Below are 7,942 nucleotides of genomic sequence, written 5' to 3'. Positions count from 1 at the left end.
CCAATTTGTTTTATCCTACCTATGTTTGGTAAAAAAATCGCAAAAAGCGTATTTTTATTGGTTTACGCAAAAGTTATCGCGTTTACTAACAAAGGGAAAGATTTTTGTCATTTTTGTTGTTTTTTTTTTAACGCGTAATGGCGGCGATCTGCGATTTTTTTGCGGTACTGCGACATTGCGGCGGACAGATCGGACCCTTGGCCCCTCAATGCGGTAAAGTCAGCCTGTACCTTTAGCAGAGAAACAGCCCCAAAGCATTATGTTTCCACCTCCGTGCTTGACTGTAGGGAAGGTGACTGTAGGGAAGGTGACTGTAGGGACGGTGACTGTAGCGACGGTGACTGTAGCGATGGTGACTGTAGCGATGGTGACTGTAGGGATGGTGACTGTAGGGGATGGTGACTGTAGGGATGGTGACTAGCGATGTTGACTGTAGGGAAGGTGACTGTAGGGATGGTGACTGTAGGGAAGGTGACTGTAGGGATGGTGACTGTAGGGAAGGTGACTGTAAGGACAGTGACTGTAGGGAAGGTGACTGTAGGGATGGTGACTGAGGGAAGGTGACTGTAGGGATGGTGACTGTAGAGAAGGTGACTGTAGGGAAGGTGACTGTAGGGAAGGGGACTGTAGAGATGATGACTGTAGGGAAGGGGACTGTAGAGATGATGACTGTAGGGAAGGTGACTGTAGGGATGGTGACTGTAGGGAAGGTGACTGTAAGGACGGTGACTGTAGGGAAGGTGACTGTAGAGAAGGTGACTGTAGGGATGGTGAGTGAGGGAAGGTGACTGTAGGGAAAGTGACTGTAGGGATGGTGACTGTAGGGAAGGTGACTGTAGGGAAGGTGACTGTAGGGAAGGTGACTGTAGGGAAGGTGACTGTAGAGATGACGACTGTAGGGAAGGTGACTGTAGGGACGGTGTCTGTAGGGACGGTGTCTGTAGGGATGGTGACTGTAGGGACGGTGACTGTAGGGACGGTGACTGTAGGGATGGTGACTGTAGGGATGGTGTTCTTAGGGTCATAGTCAGCATTTTTCTTCCTCCAAACACGGCAAGTCCCCCTCCTCAAGAAGGCACATGTACAGTCATGTCAATGAACATCTAAATGATTCAGAGAAGGATTGGGAGAAAGTGCTGTGGTCAAATGAGACCAAAATGAAGGTCTTTTACATTAACTCGACTCGCCCTGTGTGGCTCAAGAAGAAGTACATTAAGGTCATGAAGTGGCCTAGCCAGTCTCCAGACCTTAATCCTATAGAAAATATATGGAGGGAGCTGAAACTTCGAGTTGGCAAGAGACAGCCAAGAAACCTTAAGGATTTAGAGAAAATCTGTAAAGTAAAATCTGAAGAGTGGACCAAAATCCCTCCTGAGATGTGTGAAAACCTGGTAACCAACTACAAGAAACGCCTGACCTCTGTGCTTGCCACCAAGTACTAAGGCTACGTTCACATCTTGGCGTTGCTATTTACAGGCATTTTTTAGGCGTTTTTTTCAGGCGTTTTTATGGCCGTTTTTTAGGTTGACAAGTGACCAATGGAAAAAAATAGAAACGCCTGTAATCTGCCCAAAAAGAAGCTCATGTACTTTTTTGAGTGTTGGGCATTTTGCTTAAAACGTCAAAACGCTCAGATGTGAACAGGGGCCATTGAAATGAATAGGATTTGTCTTGTTGGGCGTTTTTTGAGCTGATCCTAGAGCAGAAAAACGCCCCAAAAATGCCTAAATGTGAACTTAGCCTCAGTCATGTTTTGCTTGGGGATCAAATACTTATTTTACTCACTAAACTGCAACTTCATTTATAACATTTGTTTTATAGGGTTTTTTTTATGGGATTTTTTTTTGCAATATAAGTTTTATTAGAGTTTTATAGTAACAGTGAGAGAAAAGATCAATAAAAACAAAGTAACATTATGTATCATATTGCTTATGACATTAATAGTATAAAACTTGACAAATTAAAGCTCAACAGTAAAAGCGTAACAGGTATTGGTGCAACATTTATGTTGTATGCAACCATATTTTTACTAGGCTGTAGGTAATACTCTGTTTTCAAAGGAAGGGTGAGTTTTGAAAGAAATAAGAGAGAGAGAGAAAGAAACAGGTAACATATCTCCAGTGACATTCCAGGGTGAACTGATTGGTCCAGGTATCAAACACAACTGAGTACCACCGAGGCTCCAGACTGTCGTGGAATCTTTCATCCCGTGGTGAGCCTATCATAGTCCTCTGCAGTGTCGGGAAAGGTTATCCTGTGCTAAGGGCAAAGAAGCTAAACTCCTCTCCTCCCTTTACCTTAGCAGTGATGTTGCTGTTACTACTTCTGTCAGCCTTGTAACAGAATCAACTAGAACAGTGCACCCCCATCCCTACAATATACCATTGTGATCAGGGCAGCCCCCCCTCCTGACCCCCCTCCTTGTCCCAGCTCTGCCTGGGCCCAGCCAATCAAGGTGGCCAAAGGTACAGGGCAGGGAGAGGATGGATGGTTAAGGTTAGCAGTGATGTCAATGTCACTTCTCCTGTCAGCCTTGCAACGGAATCAACTGGAACAGCACTCCCCCATCCTTGCAATATACCATTGTGCCCAGGGCAGCCATCCCTCCTGCCCACCCCTTGTCCCAACTCTGCCTGGGCCCAGCCAATCAAGGTGCCCTAAGGTACAAGGCAGGGAGAGGATGGATGGTTAAGGTTAGCAGTGATAATTAGTTAGTGTTAGCAGTGATGTCGATGTCACTACTGCTGTCAGCCTTGTAACGGAATCAACTGGAACAGGGCTCCCCCATCCTTGCAATATACCATTAGGTCCAGGACAGCCACCCCTCCTTCCCACCCATTGTCCCAGCTCTGCCTGGGCCCAACCAATCAAGGTGGCCTAAGGTACAAGGCAGGGAGAGGATGGATGGTTAAGGTTAGCAGTGATAATTAGTTAGTGTTAGCAGTGATGTCGATGTCACTACTGCTGTCAGCCTTGTAACAGAAGCAACTGGAACAGGGCTCCCCCATCCTTGCAATATACCATGGCACCCAGGGCAGCCGCCCCTCCTGCCCACCCCTTGTCAAAGCTCTGGAACTCTGAGTAACTGAACAGGCACCAGATTCTCCACGTTTTATGAAATTTGTTGGTCAGATCCTTAGCAATGGCAAGGGTTTCTTCTAGGTTATAAATCCTCTCTACTGATCTCAGCCATTCCCCTATAGTGGGGGTTTGATCTGTTTTCCAGTACTTCGGGACTAGAGACTTAGCTGCATTCAGTAGGTGCTTGGTCAATGAATGTTTATACTTTGCAAGGGGGCTGTCAGAGACATGTAGGTTTTCGGTTGAATTTGTCAGTGGCGGCTGGTGCTCCACGGGCAGGGGGGGGGGGCGGCAGATGGGCCACACCATACCCCCCCGGACCACACCAGGCCACACACCATACCCCCCCCCCCCCCCCCGGCTCACTCACCCTGCCTGGATATGGGGAGGGAGGGCAGGCAGCAACAGCAGCGGCAGACGCAGCTTCGGCTTCTTCCCCCTCAGTCTTCTACGTCTCCTCCCTCCTCCTCCATGGCCAATAGCATGGCTTCTCCTTTCGGCCAATCGGGAAATGGGTCTCAGAACCCGCTTCCTGATTGGCCAGGTGGAGGATCCGTGTGACAATAGCAAATATTTATTCACTATTGTCACACAACTGGGTGGGCTTAGGGCGCAATGCTCTGCACCCCAAGACCCCCCCCCCCTTTTTTTTAGCCTATTAGAGCCTCTGGCTCTAACCACGTGCTGAAAAAAAAAGAAAAAAGCCCCATTGAACTCATGTACACTGCAGGTAGATTAGGGGGGCGGCGCCCCTGCGCCCCCAATGCACCAGCTGCCACTGGACATTCTGTGCCTATCACTTAAAATACACCTATGATAAAAATGATAGACCCTTCATTTTTTTGTAAGTGGGCAAACTTACAAAATCTGCAGGGGATCAAATCATTATTTTCCCCACTGTATTTTGTTACACATAGAACATTTTTTTTTCTCTCTGCATTTCCCAACACAGATATCTAAAAAGCTGATGAACAATTCAGCTGCTAAATATTTATTTAAAACTGAATATCAATTATGGGTCATCTGACACTCTAAGGGTCCAATCCCACTATGTGGTCTATTTATATAGAATCCATTAAGTAAATGTATCAGCAATCATTCACACAAACATCACAAATAATCCCCGTAATGTTTGTAATATGTCATTTTCTATCTATTTTCTATGACTGTCAGCTCCATCTATTGGCCCTAAAGCGGTATTGTACTGGACGACCGCAATCAGGAAAATACCGCAGTAAGGTCATTAGATGGAGCTCACGATCATAAGAAATACATGGGAAAGGACATTCCACACATATTTCAGACATTACAGGGATTATTTGTGCAAATGTTGGGATAGCACATTTTTTTTAAAAATAGACCCTTATGTGTTGCATTACCAGATTGTTATTATTATTATTTTTTTTTTTTTTTTTAGGCCATAGATACTTTAATGGGACCTCTTTGTCTAAGTGAACCATTGAGGCTTAGTTGTGTTCTCCTTTCGAATGTGCTGGCAATGTTCCGTAATGCATGAAAGAAATGCAACCGCAGCATTTCCAGCAATGCAGCAATACGAACACCATGTGCATTATATATAATGGGAAGCCAGAGGTAAAAACCTGAAACTGCTGAGCCTACATCCCAGTAACAATTGGAGAGAAAGGAACAACAACCCTCTATAGGACTTTAAGGGGCTCTAGTGTAATACACACATATAGAAGGTATATAAAGTAACACATTTTACAAAATGATAATGGTACATACTATTGATCGACCGATTATCGGCAAAGCCGATATATCGAGGCAAGATTTGCACTTTCCCCGATATATCGGAATCTGCCTTTTGATTTACCGATATTGCCGATATTTCGGGAAAGTGCTTGTACCGAAGTGATGCCTGCAGCTAGTGGCATCACCCCGGTACCGGCGTCCATAGCCAACGGTCGGCTGTCTTGTAATGACTACCGATGCGACTGAGAAGCCACTCGGCTGTCATTACAAGGAGCGGGAGGGGACGTCCCCCCCCTCCCACCGCCTTCCGTGGCTCGCCCGGGTCTCCTGTCCAACCGGGAGACCCCCGGCATCCTACCTTCACTGCCGCCGTCTGACCGGGTCTCCATCTGCACTGCCGCCGTCTGACCGGGTCTCCATTTCTTTTAATTCGGCGCCGCTGAGTACCCGGAAGTGATGTCATATGACATCACTTCCGGGTACTGGCGGTGCCGAATTAAAAAAACTTACAGCATTCAAAACAGCCAAACTTGGCGTTTTGAATGTTTTTAAGTGCAGAGGAGGGGTTTGGGGTCTTTTAGACCCCCAGATCCCTTCACCACAGTACCTGTATGGGTGTCCAACCTGCTGCCCTCCAGATGTTGCAAATCTACAAGTCCCATCATGCCTCTGCCTTTGGGAGCCATGTTTGCACATGTTAGCCATGCAATGCCTCATGGGACTTGTAGTTTTGCAACAGCTGGAGGGCCGCAGGTTGGAAACCAATGCACGGTGTAGAGTAGACAAAAAAAAAAAATTTTAATGTCCGAAAATATCGGCCAATACCGATATCCGTTGACCAAAATATCGGTATCAGCGGTAAAAAAAAACGATATCGGTCGATCAATAGTACATACAGTATGAATCATGAATTATTTATACTGTATGTACCATTATCATTTTGTAAAATAAAATTTGTTTATTTATATACCTTTTCTATGTGAGCCCCTTACAGTCCCATAGAGGGTTGTTGTTCCATTCTCTTCTCTATGTGCATTGTGGTGCACTTTACTGCAGGTGCGTATAATAAATAGCAATGCATGCATTAATGCGCATTGCCCTAACGCACGTTCTACAGATCCAAGAGATATACAGAGATATCCCTTTGTTATTGATATCACCGGGGATGATTTATTAATTTTGCAGCCAGCAGTCCCATCCTTTTGTTTATAAATTCTTTATTTAAATGTAGGCTTAAAACGCAAGAATAAAACCAGAAATAGCAAATAAAGAGAAACAAAAATCTGAGAGTACAAGAATACATAATAAATTATTATGCTAAGCAGTATAACATAATAAAAGCTGCAGAAAAAAAAAACAAAAAGTTCACACAGGCAGTGTTTGGTGGCTGATTAGCCTATCACAAAACCCCACACCCTGTTCCTCGGGGGCGGGGGATACTAAACCCTATGCAAATGCTGACAGGCCTTGTTTGCATACAATATTTGGGGCAATCCCATTGGTGTAGGGGTCGGTAAAGCTGAAGGTACACTGCTTTACCATTTTTTTTTTTTTTTGCACCAGTCAGTTCATGTGCTGTCAAGAAGCATCCTAATAGGAGGAGAGAGCAGAGTAACAGATGAGCTCATGGCTGTGCTGCTCCTCCTTTCACTGTCCAGCCATAGTCTGGGGCAGGTCCAGAATGACCTGGGCTCAGAGGAAGCAGGTTGAATGATGCTGGACATCAGACTGAGGACACCCGGCAGCAAAAACAAAAAAGCACTGCAGGGGTAATCTCAGGATTTAAGTTGAACATTGCAGCTAAAACATGTTTTATTTTATTTTTATACTTGGCTCTAATTTTTATTTTATTTTGCCTGAAATTCTGATTTAAACAATTTTATACAGCAATAAAAATTGAACATACATACATGTTCATAGACAAAATAGTTGATATTATCAGGCAGTACATTAGGAATGGAAAACAAAATAGAGAGAGGATTACCCGGCCATCGAGTGATTGCAATTTCTTTCATTTTTCTATAGGAAAAACATTTTGGAAAAATCTGTATTTATTTATTTTTTTTGCATCCCAAAAAGAGAAAACACAAAATTAAACTGTTTGTAAACCCTTCCAAATACCCAGTGAAGTGACTGGTCTCAGGTGATACACAGAGATGAAACAAACCCACCTACATAAGTTGTACCTGTTTATCTGCAGCACTCCCACATGATTATCCTGCATAAGTTGTACCTGTTTATCTGCAGCTGTCCCACAATATTATCCTGCATAAGTTGTACCTGTTTATCTGAATAATCCTACAAAATCTTCCTGCATAAGTTGTACCTGTTTATCTGTAGCCCGCCCAAAAAAATCTTCAAGTGTAAGCTTTACTTGTTTATCTGCAGCCCTCTTAGGCTTCATGCACACTGGTTTTTTTGTAAACGCTGTTCACCCTGACAGGAGAAAATCTGCGTTATGAACTCACCTAAGCAGTATATTTCAAAACAGTTTAGGTGAGTTTAGCAGAGTTTGGAGTTTGGGTGTTTATTTTATTGGCTAGAATTTTAACCACTTCCGGACCGCCCACCGTGTATTTATATTTACGTTGGTACACGGCGGGTTCACCACAGGATCACTTTTATGGGCAGCGGGAGAGGTACCCCCCCCCCCCCCCCAACACCACTTCCTGGTCCTTTTTCCCACTTACCAGAGCCTTTGGTAGCGGCAAAAGCGATCCGGCCCTGTGCAGTAATGAGCAGGAAGATGGCCCCCACTCAACGCTATGTCCCTGGAGGACTGGAGCGACGTCAAACATCACTTCCACCGAAAAAAAAAAAGAGAAAAAGTAAAATGGCTTTTTTTTTTTTTTTGCTTTTAAGTGTATATGAGAGATCTGAGGTCTTTCTTTTTGACCCCAAATCTCACAATAAAGAGGATCTGTCATGCTTATTTCTATTACAAGGGATGTTTACATTGCTTGCAATAGGAATAAAAGTGATCAAAAAACATTTTTTAAAGGAACAGTGTCAAAATAAAAAAGGAAAATAAATAAGATTAATAAAATGTAAAGCGCCCTGTCCCTCTGAGCTCGAGCGCAGAAGCGCCCACATATGTAAACCGTGTTCAAACCACACATGTGAGGTATCGCCGCGATCGTTAGAGCGA

The sequence above is a fragment of the Pelophylax lessonae genome, assembly GCF_965119305.1.
Source record: "Pelophylax lessonae genome assembly, chromosome: 10".
NCBI lineage: Eukaryota > Metazoa > Chordata > Amphibia > Anura > Ranidae > Pelophylax > Pelophylax lessonae.
This window is presented reverse-complemented; position numbering follows the sequence as displayed.